This window comes from Rattus norvegicus, chromosome 9 (genome assembly GCF_021556685.1).
Source record: "Rattus norvegicus strain SHRSP/BbbUtx chromosome 9, alternate assembly SHRSP_T2T, whole genome shotgun sequence".
NCBI lineage: Eukaryota > Metazoa > Chordata > Mammalia > Rodentia > Muridae > Rattus > Rattus norvegicus.
Window position 1 is genome coordinate 44021062 of NC_141542.1, and position 15820 is coordinate 44036881.

Genomic DNA, 15820 nt, shown 5'->3' on the forward strand with positions numbered 1-15820 from the left:
GAACAATTTCTGTAGGTGTTTCACAGGGATGAACTTTGAATACTTGGAATACTGAAGGAGAACATTTTTACAAATGTCTTCAAAACAAAGACTTAATCATGACTTAATCATTCTTCAGAGGGCCGTTATTATTATTACTAAGACACCCTGTATATTGTGAAGAACATTTCAACTAATAGCATTTCTGAAGAATTCTTTAATGAGTGAATAAATAAATAAATGAATGCCTTTAAATATCTTCTTCAAATTTACTTTAAAAAATGGCCTTTTAAACACTTTTTTGAAAATACAGAAGCTTATGCTGTTAATATGATCATGTTTACATATATATCTATATATAGTATGTATACATTCATATATTAATATGTGTATATGCAAACTAAAACAAATTGCAAGTTAGAACATGAGATTTATTAAATATTAAACAGACACAAAGTTTACTTTCCACACGGCTGAAAATTCTCAAAAGTCCAAATTTATAATTTCTTGGCGTTGTAGACAGATTATGCAATGTCCCCATGCGCTTTTGTGTTGTGCAACTAGTAATCTTGTGGCACTGACTTGGAAGGTTATGGGATATTTATGTTGTTTTGATCAACTGAATAAAGAAGGTTAGTGGGGAGCTGAACATTGTCCTTGTCTCCCATTACCTATAAGAACATAAAGACACACCCCTTTATTAAATCGCTCCTGAGAGACACAACCAGAATACAGCAAATACAGAGGCGAATGCCAGCAGCAAACCGCTGAACTGAGAATGGGACCCCCGTTGAAGGAATCAGAGAAAGAACTCGAAGAGCTTGAAGGAGCTCGAGACCCCTTATGAACAACAATGCCAAGCAACCAGAGCTTCCAGGGACTAAGCCACTACCCAAAGACTATACATGGGCTGACCCTGGACTCTGACCTCATAGGTAGCAATGAATATCCTAGTAAGATCACAAGGGGAAGGGGAAGCCTTGGTCCTGCTAAGACTGAACCCCCAGTGAACGTGATTGTTGGGGGGAGGGCGGCAATGGTGGGAGGATGGGGAGGGGAACACCCATAAAGAAGGGGAGTGGGAGGGATTAGGGGGATGTTTGCCCGGAAACCGGGAAAGGGAATAACACTCGAAATGTAAATAAGAAATACTCAAGTTAATGATAATAATAAAAAAAAATCTTGACTCTACCTGATTCTTTTTAAAAGTCTGAGGGAAAGAAAACAGGGAGAGAAGCCCCAGAAACCATAAGTCATCTCAAATTGTGATGATTAATCTTGATTGTCAACGTCACTGGATTTGATAACACCCAAACTCTTAGTCTATAGGAGAGTCTGGAAAGATATTTCTTATTGTAGAAGGGGAGGCACCTCCATCAATGGCACAGATATTAGAGCACCAGGGGAAATACTTGTCCTCTTTGAAAGCACATCCTTCTTCCTTCCTTGTCCATTCATCTCCTTCGAGGACATTGCTATGACTTCAACATGGTAGTTTCACAATCTGACTTAGTTGTCAGTTGTTCTTAACACCAAGAAGAAACTTAATACCGGGTTTAAAAATTTCATTCAGTTTATTATGAACATAGAGCTGGTTTTAAATTGATTGATTTTATGAAAAAATATTTGAATGATTCAAACTTATTAACTATCATAATAATAGTATTACTGTTAATACTATAGTTATTATTTTAACAAAATATTACTAATTTTCCCTTTCAGAATAAATTCATAAATTAATGAATGAGTGGAAAGCACATTTGGAACTCCCAATTCCATATAGACTTTATCACTAACTAATGTAAACATTTTTATAATTACTATTTTCTGTCATCTTTTAGTTTGTTTATAAATATTACTACATTCAGCTTTGTATACTGAATTTAAATAATTCAGCCATTGTGCAATCCCACAGCACATCACAATTGTAAAGAGAATGTTTTCTAAGTTTTACTGCCATTCTCCACTTCAACAATTCTGGTCAATCTTTATAGACATTGTAAACCAGTTAATAGAATTGAAGCATTGTCTCCATTGACAGATGACGGAATAAGCCATGTACGTCCACTGGTAGCAACAAAGTAAGTTTCAATAAGACAAACATGTTTTGCCTTTTAGGTTTTATGGGTTTTTGTTTGTTTAAAAAATAAAAATGAAAAAAATTGCTTCTTTGTCATTTTCTATGCATTCATTTATGCATATGCAAGGATTCATCCCTGAGATATAGGGAATAAAAAGGATAAGTTGTAAAGAGCTTCCTCTTCTACATCAGAAAGGAAAATAATCAGCATAGCTTAGAAATTACTACTGACCAATGAACACAGCTTTTCCTAGAGTAAGGACCTATGCACATGACTGGAAGTTGAAAAGAAACACTCATCTTAGCTAGTTCGATGTTTATCATAACTCTCATCTATACTTTATGAAATTTTTATATCATGTCAGTGAAGTGAATCTTAACATAGACCCATTCTAACATACTTTGGAAAGTTCCTACACATTCACAAGTGAAATTTAAACATAAAACTTAAATCTATCTAACACATCATTTTCTGAATATTCATGGCTGTCAGATTTAAGAGCAAAGCATCAGATCTCTGCCCATTCTCCCTAATCCTTGATATCCTACATTCCTTCCTCCCCCATTTAAAATCTACAATAATTCATTTGCATTGAGTTGGGAAACATGCTTCCAGATAAAGTAAGTTTTCAAACTAAACCACTGTGGAGTGTCTGGAAGTGGGTTGAGGAGATGCATTACAGATCAAGGACACCCAACATGCATAGAGAATCTGAACTCCTGCTAGTTTATAATATCTCGTAATTCTCCCAGTTCTGTGCAAGCTATTTTTCTCTCTAAAGGGTTTCCCTCATCAGCCAATGAGAATGCTAAGAACATTGCCCACTTCTTTCTAATGGCTGTCTTAGTGAAACACATGAAGTAGTAAGGGCAATAGTATTTTAGATCTGTGTTCAGTGAGTCTCAGTTACAACAACTGCCAGGTTAGTATTCCTTTTGCTAAAGTAGTTGTTTATTTAGTGAATTTTATATAGAGAATTTCTGTTGTCCAACTAGGTTTCCTTACTTTATTACTCTACTTATGTATTTATTCTCTTAGTTTGTTTTCTCCTCAATTTTGAATCAAGTCTAGCTTCATTAAACCTTACCACTATGATCACATTTTTATTATTCAAGAACATTCATCTAAAATGTGAAATCTCCAAAATAAAAACTTACTCATCTATCCCCACTGCCTCAAAACTTGACTCCTTAATTTACACTATCACAATATTTTGTGATTACTACAGAGACACGCCCTTATTGAAGGGGTTATTTTCTAGGAACATAAAAAAATATGGGTACATCAGAAATTAAACATTGAATACAATAAGTGACCTTAATTAATAACCAATGTTAAAAATTTAAAAAGTCTACTTGAGGAAGTAACACGAGCTAAAACATAAAAGCGATTTTGAGAGAGGAAGACAAAGAAATTAGAGAGGATATTCCCAGCAGACGGGTCTAGGCTAACATGGCTGGCACTTAATTTTTTTTTCTGGGAGAGTTCTACCCTCTTGCTGATCTTCTGGTACAATTATTAACAATATCCACTTTAAGACAGAAGTGTCTTTGTTCAGACATTTGTATATGACCATCCAACCCAAGGGCAGGGACATAGAGATTTGTACAAACAAAGCTTATTTGGGGGACTGTGACTCATTTACCACAGCTGGAATTTAGGATTTGAAATAAGAGTTGGGAAATATGAAAGAACTGTGAAGACAGTAGAAAGGCTCTTTCTCTTCAGGCTGTCAGGTCCTATTTCATTTGTACGATGCCAGGGTGCGACAAAAAGGCTTTAAGTGATATAAACAGTATAGTTTAATCATGCTTTCAGAACTCTCTCTATGGAGCAAGAACTCTTATGGCGCAAGATCAGTGTGAGGAGAAAACCGCCCATGTAGCTCATGTTTATCAAGTCACATTCCAACCACAGTCTCCCCTCCCTATGCCCTTCTAAGTCCCTCCCTCCATATCCAGACACCTCCTGTGTTTCATTTCAGAAAAGGGCAAGAATCCCGTGCATTTCAAAGAAAGTGCCATATCAAGTTGCAGTAAGATAAAACATCTCCTCTCATATTACATTTTCACAATGCAATGCAATAAGAGGTAAAGGTTCCCATAAGCAGGGAAAAGAGTCAGAGACATCATCTGGTCCCACTCAGCCCCACAAGGAGACCAATCTACCATACTGTAACATATGTGTAGAGGGCCTAGGTGATGCTCAAGTAGGCTCTCTGATTATTGGCTCTGTATTTGTGAGCCCCTATGAGCCCAGGGTAGTTGATTCTGTGGATGTTCTTGTGGTTTTTTGACTCTTCTGGCTCCCACAATCCTTCTTTCTTCTCTTTTCTGGGATTCCCCTAGGGCCTTCTAATGTTTTGCTGTGAGTCTCCCACAACTGTTTCCATCAATTGCTGGATGAAGCCTCTCTAACAATGGGGCTAGGAATTGATCTGTGAGTATAGCAGAATATCTTTAGGAATCATTTCATCTTTTTCCAATTATATTGTGTTCTATCATAGGTCTCTGGTCTATCCAGCTGGGATTTCTTGTTATCACCAAACATATGTGTGTAAATACAAAGCAGGGAAAGAGAGATGAAAATCAAGAAGCCATTTTTGTTGGCCTGGGAGAAATGGCAATCATATTTTTGAGGAAATGTGTGAGGATATAAGGAAAAGTAGACATCTCAATGTTGTTGCAAATGGAGGGAGTCACTACGTTAAAGCCTCTGAGGTGAGAATATAGCTATGTTTAGAGATTTTTATAGAACTCTAAGGTAATTGATGAGGTGAGAGTAGGAAGGGAAAGTGTTAAGTCAAATACTAAAAATATTGATGGCCCAGAACACTCTGTGGTGCAGGAATTTTTGCTAAGACCAGGAATGAATTAAATCTTCAGGGGTAGGTCCTGCCCTCTTTGAAGACAAACTGTTGTGGAAGAGAAGTTGTCCATGAAAACCAGTTATGACCTTATGATAAGCATTCAGGAAATGGATACTCTCTCTAGGTCAGGATTTATCACACATATGAAGACAAATCATAGATTATGATTCTAAAGTCAGACAAGTCAAATTAAAAAAAGGAAAAAGAAGTGAAAGAAAAATATTTCATAGGCAATATTTTACAATAGATAGAAAATGAGTTTTGAGGAGTTATGGACAATAGGTCCCTGATAAAATAAATGCTACCATAAATAAAGCAAGAAGCTACTGGAAACTTTTAACAATAGAGTTGTGCTATTCTTTGCACAAAATATATCAAATAGACACATATTTTTAAAACATTCGCATTTGTATGTATTTGAAAAATATTATTATTCTTCAAATTTGAAAACAAAACATGCTGAACAATCAGTAACATTTAAAATACTTTATTAATATAGTAAGAACAAAATAAAGGTGATAAACTCACATTTTTGTACAACTCAAATCAGACAGAGTTATCTCCCCCAATATCAAAGGTGTTTATAATTTGATGACAAAATAATATGTGGCAGAAATTGGAAGAAATGCAAACAAAATACTCCCATGAACTGGTAGAAGGTACACCTTTCAGTTTCCTTAATGCCACAGCTGTCGATAACAGGGTTTTGTTGTTCTTTATGCCAAATACATGTAAGAAAAATGAGTGTAGGTGTATAAGTTTCCTGATACATATATGTATATATTGTAATTAATATGGAATAATGTGATTTTTCTTGTTTTGCAAAATATCAGGGAAACCTTATTCATAACAAAATGATAATACAGGTTAGAAATGTGCAGTTAAAATTGTCATGAGAGCACATCATTAGTCTAAGGGTACAGAAAGGCCTTGAAATGAGTTTTAAGTCTGACTTCATTTTCCGATATTCAAGAGATTAGCTTATCAGTTCCCAAAGATTTATAGTATTATACATCCATTGTCTTTGTGTTCATCAGGGATAACACTAGACTGTTGTTAACCAGAGTCTACTAGGCACTATTTTAATCTGTCATAGATATTTGTATTTTAGGAGTTGGTCTTGGAGTTCACCTTCTTGTCTCATTTATCTACCGACACCAGACTTGACATCTGAAAGCTCTCTTTTAAGATTTGGTAGGCAACCTTTAAGAAGAAACACAGATGCTCCTGCCCAAATACCAGGATCGTGCCTGTTCCCAAGAAGCAGACAGGAAGCCTTGGTACTGGCTCCCAGATGTCCTCCTGCAAATCAGCTCTGCAAATTTTAAGGATGGGAGAGATTTCCAGTTGTACATTTTTAACTTTCTAGTTCTTATGTTGCAGAAAGTTTGTAACCCTTGTGCAAAATTTAGTTCACTAAGCTTTTGGTATACTCACATTATCTAGTTGGCTAAATTCAGTTCTTACACCTCTCTCAACAAGGCTTCATATTTCCCTGTTGGTCCTTGAATCTGCTGTATATCCTATGATTACAGGATATAAGATTTGAACAGGAACTTTTTCTAATAAATGTGCCTTTTTAGTCATGTTAGATAACAACCATTTTCATTTAGATGGCTGTACAATTTCTGTGCTACAATTATATAATTTCATTTGCCGTGTGTGTGTGTGTGTGTGTGTGTGTGTGTGTGTGTGTGTGTGTGTGTGTGTGTGTGTAAGTGGCATTATATAGTGCTTGGCTTCCTGTGATTGGTATATTTCACTTAGTGCACTGTCTTTTTCATGCATGTTGATGCTTATTACAGACTTTCCTTCTGTTAAAATTCTAAATGATATATTTATCTATCTACTGAATTAGCTCTTTTCCCATCTTAGCAATGATTGGGATCCGCAACCATAATATGCAGGATTCTAATGTCCCTTCATCCTTACACAACTTTTATTTTCCTAAAGACCAAGCTAGCTGATATAAGGTGTTCCACTTGAACTATCCTGATGACTAGTGATGTTGAGCACTTGCTGATTAGTAAGAATTTGAAGAAATACTTATTCAAATTCTCAGCCCTTTTTTTTACAACTTTAAACCCCTTTATTTTGCCAATTCAATAAAGGACATTTGAGTATTGTTCAGAATTGTTACATATTCATGTAATTTTCTACCAAACAATGCTTGATTTAAAGTGAAAAGTTAGGGCCATTGCCTTTTAAAAACTATTTCCAATTCCAGATATCATTTACTATCTGTGACATCCAAAAATGTTTTTATAAATTATTTGAGAGTTTCGTACAATGTCTTTTGATCATTTTCATTCTTCCCTCCAGCTATTCCCATATCTTTCCTGGCTTCCCTAACCATCTAACTTGATCTCACCCTCCACCATCAAATACAGTTTGTGTTATTTGCCTACTCTTGGGTATAAGGTCTGCCCTGAAGTATGGTTGCTACTAGGTACTATACCACTGAAGAGAACCTCCTTTACTTTCACTAGGCAGCACTCAAATGTCAACAGCTCCTCAGCGAGGGTGAGGCTCCATGCCCACCCTATGCCCTCTTCTGGATTCTCTGCCCATTTTTAAATTGACTTATTAGAAGACATTATATAATGAATTGTAGAACAGTGTATTTTGAAGATTATTCATTGTGTCATCAGGCAAAAGCTGTGTCAATATTTTCCCATTTCAAGGTTATCTTTTCATTCTGCCGCTTGCTCCCTTTTGTATGCCCAAGACTTATGATGAAAAAGAAAATTTCTTAAAAAGAGCTACGTTTATGGTGGGTCTTTTTATCTGTGTATAGGTGTGTGTACTTGAGTGCAGATGCCCATTGAATGCAGACAAGGCCAGATTCCCTGGGGCTGGAGTTACAGATGCTTAGGAGCTGCCTGATAAAGATGGTAAGTGTGAACTTAGATCCTCTGGCAGAGCAGAGGGCACTCTTAATTACTAGCTATCTGTCCAGCCCTGAGAAACTTCGGTCTGATTCCCTCTGACTTGTTAGTTATTCTTTTGTTGCTCTCACTTTGGTTTCATAGTCATGATATATTTGTGCAGAATGAAATCATTAATCTTTCCACATATTCCTTATTGCTGAATCAAAGCCTGAAGTCCTATGTTTTCATTGATTTTAGTTATTTTTTGAGATGAGTCCAATTTCACTTTTGCATGTGAACATCCAGTGTTTCTACTATCATTTATTGAGGACACTATTCATTTTATCACATATTCTTGGTGTTCATAGACATGTATGTTAATTGTTTATACCTGTGATTGATTCACATATTCTTTTCTATCCCATTTGTCATGTAGTACCATTGAAAGAATAAAAACTTGGAAAGAGCGAATTTGCTGACTTTCAAAGATATAACACATCCACAATAATTGAACAGAATGTGATTTACAAAGAGACAGAAATACACATTAATAAAATAGTGGTAGCTCAGAAATAAATTAGGAGGGCTCACATATGAAAGGTTTGGTCGTATCAAAATACACTTACCTTAGAAGCCACAGATATTTAAAGTAGTGCACATTATGGATGAGAAAACTGGATATGTTTGGGGCATTGTTGCAATCCTCACATTCTGGGAGCTGAGATGGGAGGGACATGAGTTTCAATCCAGCCTGAGATACATAAGGTCATGTTTTTGTTTCTGTGTTTTATTATTATTATTATTATTATTATTATTATTATTATTCATTTTACTTATTTACATTTCAAATGATATCCCCCTTAATGGTTACTCTTCCACAGACACGACATCCTAGTCCCCCTTTACTCATCTCCTAAACCTTTTCGAGAGTGCTCCTATATCCACTCACCCACTCCCACCACACCCTTCTAGCATCCCCCTATGCTGAGGCATCAAGCCTCAGAACCAAGGGTCTCACCTCCCATTTATGTCAATAAATAAAGTCTACAAATAAAGTTAAAAAGAAAAATTGGATTGAGAAACCAGGGTTTTGAGCTTCTGAGTCTCAGAATGTATCTCGGGTTGGACAGGTCTGACAGTGGTAACATTTGTGGGTTTCTCAGAACCTCAAGTATTCCTTAACTAGGGAGTGAGTAAAAACATATATATTCCCTAAAGTCAATCAGCTGGGAAGTAATTGACATCAGATTCAAGCTAGAGCCTCAAAAGCCTTCAGTGTATGTAACTACTGTTAGTCGTTACAAAATGGTCAGAGAAATTGCTGTGATGAAACTCCAGTATGCTTTTATGAGGCAGTGTTTCACTCTTACTGTATGGTATTTTATGCAATTTCACACCGAATAGGAAAATAAAGTTTAATTACTTATCACTGTGAGGCATGCAGTCGGCATCTCTAAAATTCTCTATGTAGTCATAGTAGCTCAAACCCACACTGTCTTGACACTTCTAAAAAGGAAAGCTCAGCATGATCTTATAAGCAGTAGCAGGAGTGTGTGCTTTTTTCTAGTCATGGTCTTGGCTCCTGTGACTCTGCTTTACCCAGTACAAATGGGATATGTGTTGACTGTGTGTGACTAATTAGACAAAGGCTTCCTACCAGAGGGAAATGAGTCAGGAGCTCCATGACACTTCTCAGACTCTAGCTACTGAATATTGATAAAAGATGCTCATTATGCAGATAACAATACAACACATTTTCCTTGAACATGGACATATGTGCTATCTAAGATTTCTTAAAGTAAATGTCAGGAAACCAGACAATAGGAAAGTAGCTTCAGTCACTAATCTGGGAAGCACTTCCTTCTCAATATGTACTCTTTTCCTCTATGAATATATTCCTATATAATGAAGAAATTCACTAAAGTATAAATTAAAATGATGCTATACTTTACAGCATTCACATTATTTTGCAAACCTTTTCAAATATCTGTATTACACATACATGTGGCATGTGCAGGCACTTATACATATTCATACAAACATATATCATATGTATATAAAATGGGAAAATTAAGCCTCATTTCTGCTAACTTCAAAATAGTTACTCCATGTTAAATATGTAAGTACACAGTTTTAAGAAATATTTCCATGTACATGGAGTCATTTTTAGACAAGTATATGGTTATTTAAATTATATAAGTATACTTATTTCTGTTTCCTGAGATAACATCCCCTATTCTCATCCTCAGCTCTGGTACAGAACACCCATGGGGGTCTTCACTACCTCCTCTAATAGCTTCTCCAGGGGAACCCACAAGTCTTCCACTTCTAACCTCCCTCCCACAACTGGTAAAGCCTGCTCCTCCCAGAACAACAAGGAAGTTGAAGATGGACACACACCTACTGCTCCTAAAATCCAATCCCAGCAGTCCCATTCAAGCTCTGTAGCAGGAAAAAAGCTATGGTCTTTGTTTTTTTCTCTGATTTCAAGGGCCTACATCTCTTGCTTACCTTTCCCCAACTCATCTTAGCATTCATGCTTTCAATACCAGCAGGCATTTCCTATGAACATCCCAGCTGAGCAGTCCAGGAAAACAGGAAACACACAGTCAGCACACTTTCCAAAAATCCACAAAGGAAACCAAAACCAAGGAACGTAACACCCACCCAACAAAGACAAATCAAATCCAGAAATTAGCACATGGACAAAAAGTAATCCCAACTCCAGATGCCTAGACACCAGCATAAAAGTACAATCAATAACATCTATGGAATATGCCTTTACTACAGCCCAGATATCCTACCACAGCACAACACAAATATTCTAACATAGAAGCATAAAGGAAAGACCCTGAAAACAATATGAAAATGATGGGGGTTCTAAATAGGAAAGGAGTAAATCTCTTAAAGAAATCCAGGAATATTATGTGGCAGAGAGGAGAAATACTATGTCTACACTCAAGGTTCTGACTTATGAATTTCTAAATGACTAGCAGCCTATCATTCTCTGAGAAAGGCGAGCCTGATATGACTATAATTCCAGTGCCAGACAGTCTAAAATTGGCTCCCAGTGAGGGAGAAAGCTAGAGAACACTTGTACAGATGAGGTAGCTTGCGGCTAACCATCAGACTGAGCGTCGGAACCCCAATTGAGGAGTTAGAGAAAAGACTGAGGGAGCAAGGGGTTTGCATCCCCATATGAAGAACAACAGTATCAACCAAACAGACCCCACAGAGTTCCAGGGACTAAACTACCAACGATATGGAGGGACCCATGGCTCCAGCTGCATATGTAGCAGAGGATGGCATTGTCTGACATCAAAAGCAGGAGAAGCCCTTAGTCCTATGAAGGTTCTTTTCTCCAGTGTAGAGTAATGCCAGGGTGTTGAGTTGGGAGTGGGTGGGTGGGAGTGGGACCATCTTTAGAGAAGTAAGGGGAGGGGGAAGGGGGATGGGTGAAGGGGGAAATGGTACTACATTTGAAAGAAAATGGCATAAAATATCCAATAAAAATTAAAAATTATAATTAAAAAAGAAATGTAAATATATAAACTATTCAATTAAATTTTTTAAAAAATTTAAAGGCTACAAGGGAAAAAGACAAAGTACCATATGTAGGCAGACTTACTAGAAATAGATCTGACTTCTTAATGGAGTCTCTAAAGCCAGAAAGGCCTGGCCAGGTGTGCTGAAGGCTCTAAGAGACCACAGATGCCAGCCCAGACTATTATACCCAACTAAAGTTTCCAGCACCATAGATAGAAAAAAGAAGATATTTCGTGAAAAAACAAATTTGAACAGTATCTATTTATAAATGCAAGCCTATATAAGGTGCTAGAAGAAAACTTCAACCTAAGGAGATTAACTATACCTATAAAATCCAAGCAATAAATAATCTTCAATGATCAAAATCAAATGAAGGGAAGCACACACACTCACACATTTGTTCTCACACTTATACATACCACCAACAACACCAAGAACAGCAAAATATCAGGTATCAACAATCATTGATCATTAATTCTTCTCAATTTCATTGGTCTCAGTTTACCAAATAAAAGATATAGCCTAAAATAATGGATATGAAAACTGAATTCTCTCTTCTGCTGCATCTAAGAATCATACTTCAACATCAAGAACAGAGATTGCTCAAGATAAAGAGTTGGAAAACTATATTAAAGGAAAATACATTTAAAGAGTAGGGTAGCTTTTTTTAAATATCTAACAAAATATACTTCAAACCAGAATTAATCAGAAGAGATAGAGAAAGCCACTAGATGCTCATCAAAGAAAGAAAATATTCTCCAAAATACCACTTCAAATCTTATCATCTCCAAAAAGAAGGACAACCGTGTTTATACAAGAAATAGTACCAAAGCTAAAATCACATATTGAACCTCATACACTCACACTAAGTGACTTCAACACCCCATTCTCATCAACTGAGGACAAGTCATTCAAACAAAACTAAATGGAGGAACACTGGAGCTAAACAGATGCTATAAAGACTATGGAAATAAAAACTATTTGTGGCACATTTTACCCAAACACAAAAGAATGTAACTTCTCTAAATCTCCTAGAACTCTCTCTAAAGTTGACCACATACTCAGTCATAAAGCAAGCCTCAACAGATGCAATAACATTGAAATAACAATGCTGCATCCTCTCAAACCACCGTGGATTAAAGCTAGACACCATCAACAACAGAGACAAAGGAAAGTTCGAAACTTTCATGTAAAAACTGAACAACTCTCTACTGGGTGAAAAATGGATCGAGGCAGAAACAAGGATATTAAAAAAAATCAATGAAGATTAATACAAAACATGCACAAACTTGAAAACGGAGCTGAGAGGGGGCCTAATTCACAGCAGTAAGTGCCTAGGTACAAATATTAGAAAGACTAGCAACTTAGCGGTATACCTGAACACTCTGAAATGAAAAGAAGTAAGCACACCCAGGGGAAACAGACAGCAACAAACAATCAAAATGAGATCTGAAATCAATAACATAGAGATTAATACAGAGAAACAATGTAACAAAGTGTTGGTCATCTGAGAAAATCAACATGATTGAAAAATCCTTATCCAAACTAACTATAAAGCAGAACAAAAATATACAAATTAAAAACAATCAGAAACAAAAAGACAGACAACAGACACTAAGGAAATCCGGGGATCATGAACATATTTTAAAAACTCGTATCCCATGAAAAGGGAAAACTTAAAAAAATGGACAATTTTCTTGTTGGATACTTCCTATCAAAATTAAATCAAGACTAGATAAAAAATTTAAGTACATCAATAAATTGACCTATAGTAAATAAGACAATAAAAATAAAAGCAGCCATTGAAAGGGAACCAAATTAAAAGAAACCAGAGCCAGAGAGTTTTAGTGCAAAATTCTAACAGATATTAAAAATGAACTAAGGCCAATATTTCTCTTATTAGTCTATACAATAAAAACAGAAGAGACATTGTCCAATACATTTTATGAGACCAGAGTTCATCTGATACTCAAACCACATAAAAATTCAATGAACAAAAAGAATTACTGACAAGTTTCTCTTATGTACATAGATGCAAAAAAACTCAGTAAATTACTTGCAAATACAATCCAAGAACACATCAAAAGATTATCCACTATGATCAAGCCATGATCAAGAAGTTTTCCTCCTAGAGATATAGTAATAGTTTAATACAAAAATATCATTAATTTAACCCACTGTTTAAACAAACTGAAAGAAATAAAAGACACCATGATCATCTAATTAGATGCAGAACGTCCTTTGTCATTACCCAACTGCCCTTCAGGATAAAATTCCTGGAGAGAATAGGGATACAAGGGACCTACCTAAGCATAAAAACGGGTAAATATAGGAAGTCTCTTTTTTCTTTATTTCTTTTTTATTTTTGATTGGTTATACTATTTATTTACATTTCAAATGTTATCTCCCATTTCCCCCTCCACAAACTAGCTATCCCATCCCTCCTCCCCTGGCTTCTATGAAGTTGCTTCCCTACCCACCCACCCACTCCTGCCTGATCTCCCTAACATTCCCCTAAGCTGGGGCATCAATCCTCCACAGGACAAAGGGTCTCCCCTCCCATTGATGCCAGATAACGCAATCTTCATCTATATATGCAGCTGGAGACATGGGTCCGTCCATGTGTACTCTTTGGTTGATGGTTTAGTACCTGGGAGCTGTGAGGGATCTGGTTGGTTGATACTGTTGTTCTTCCTATGGGGTTGCAAATCCCTTCAGCTCCTTCAGTCCTTATCCTAAGTCCCTCTTTGGGATCACTGTACTCAGTCTGATGATTGATTGCTATCATCTACATCTGTATCAGTCATGCACTGGCAGAGACTCTCAGGCTCCTATCAGCAAGCACTTCTTGTCATCAGCAATATTTTTGTGTTTGGGGTCTGCAGAAGGGATGGATCCCTAAGTGGGACAGTCTCTGAATGGCCAATCCTTCAGTGTCTGCTCTACACTTTGTCCTCATATTTCCTTTAGACAAGACCAATTTTGGGTTAATATTTTTGAGATGGGTGTGTGGACTTATCCTTCAACCAGGGGCCGTGCCTAACTGTTGGATATGGTCTCTACAGGTTTTCTCTCCCCTTTGTTGGTTATTTCTGCTAATTTCATCCATGTTGGGTCCTCGGAGCCTCTTACTTTCCTTGTATCTGGGACTTTCTAGGGTCTTCCCTCAGTTCTTCACCCTCCACTTCTACACAACTCTGTTCAATTTTTTGACTCTCTGAACTTCTCCCCTGTCCTGTCCCACATCTGATCATGACACCCTTTTTACTTAACACTCTTTCTCCCTCCCAGGTCCTTCCTTTCTCTACCTTCCTTGATTATTTTGTTTTCCCTTCTAAGTATAACTGAAGGATACACACATTGGTGTTCCTTCATTTTGAGCTTAATATGGTCTGTGAGTTGTATTGTGGGCATTCAGAACTTTTTTCCTAACATAGTAGTAACTGGATATAGTACTTACCTAAGGACCCAGATATACCACTCCTGGGCATTTACACAAAACATACTCCAACATACAACAAACAAGGACACATGCTCCACCATATTCATATCAGCCTTATTTGTAATTGTTAGAAGTTAGAAACAAACTAGATGTCCCTCAACAGAGGAATGGATACAGATAATGTGGGACATTTACACAATGGAGTACTTCTCAGCTATTAAAAACAATGACTTCATGAAATTCACAAGGCAAATGGATGGAACTAGAAAATACCATCCTGAGTGAGGTAACCCAGTCACAAGTGAGCACACATGGTAAGTACTCACTGATAAGTGGATATTAGGAAAAATGCTCAGAATACCCATGATATAACACACAGAACATGTGAAGCTGAAGAAGAAGGAAGACTATTGTCAAAATATTAAATGGAGAGAAATTCAAAACAATTCCACTAAAATCACAAACACAAAGAGATTGTTCACTGTCTCCATAGCTATTGTAAATAATTCTTGAAACCTTATCTAGAGCAATGAAGCAACTGAAAGAGATCAGGGAGGTACAAATTGGAAAAGAAAAAGTTCAACTGTCATTGTTTACAGATAATATAGTCTACATAAATGACCATAAATATTACACCAAGGAACTCCTATAGATGATAAACACTTTCAGCAAGCTATCTGTATACAAAAAATAACTAGCAAAGTCAGGGCTTATCCTTTATAAATATGACAAACTGACTGAGAATAAATCAAGGAAACAACATCTTTCACAATATAAATATCTTGGGATAACTCTAACCAAACACGTGAAAGACTTGAATGACAAAAATTTCATGTGTTTTAAGAAAGATATTGAATTCAGAAAGATTTCCCATGGTCACTGATTAGTAGGATTAATAGAGGAAAAGTAGGCATCATACTGAAAGCAATCCACAGATTCAATGAAATCCCCTTCAAAACTCTAATACATTTCTTTCTTTAGAGGTTATGAAAGCCCAATTGTCAACTTTGTATGGAGAACAAAAAAAAAAAAA

General features: G+C 36.4%; 1 pseudogene; it reads left to right on the top strand.

Moving 5' to 3' along the window:
* The first annotated feature begins 10699 nt into the window (after positions 1-10699).
* On the top strand, positions 10700-10804 carry LOC120094941 (small nucleolar RNA SNORA17; annotated as a pseudogene).
* The last annotated feature ends 5016 nt before the right edge of the window (positions 10805-15820 follow it).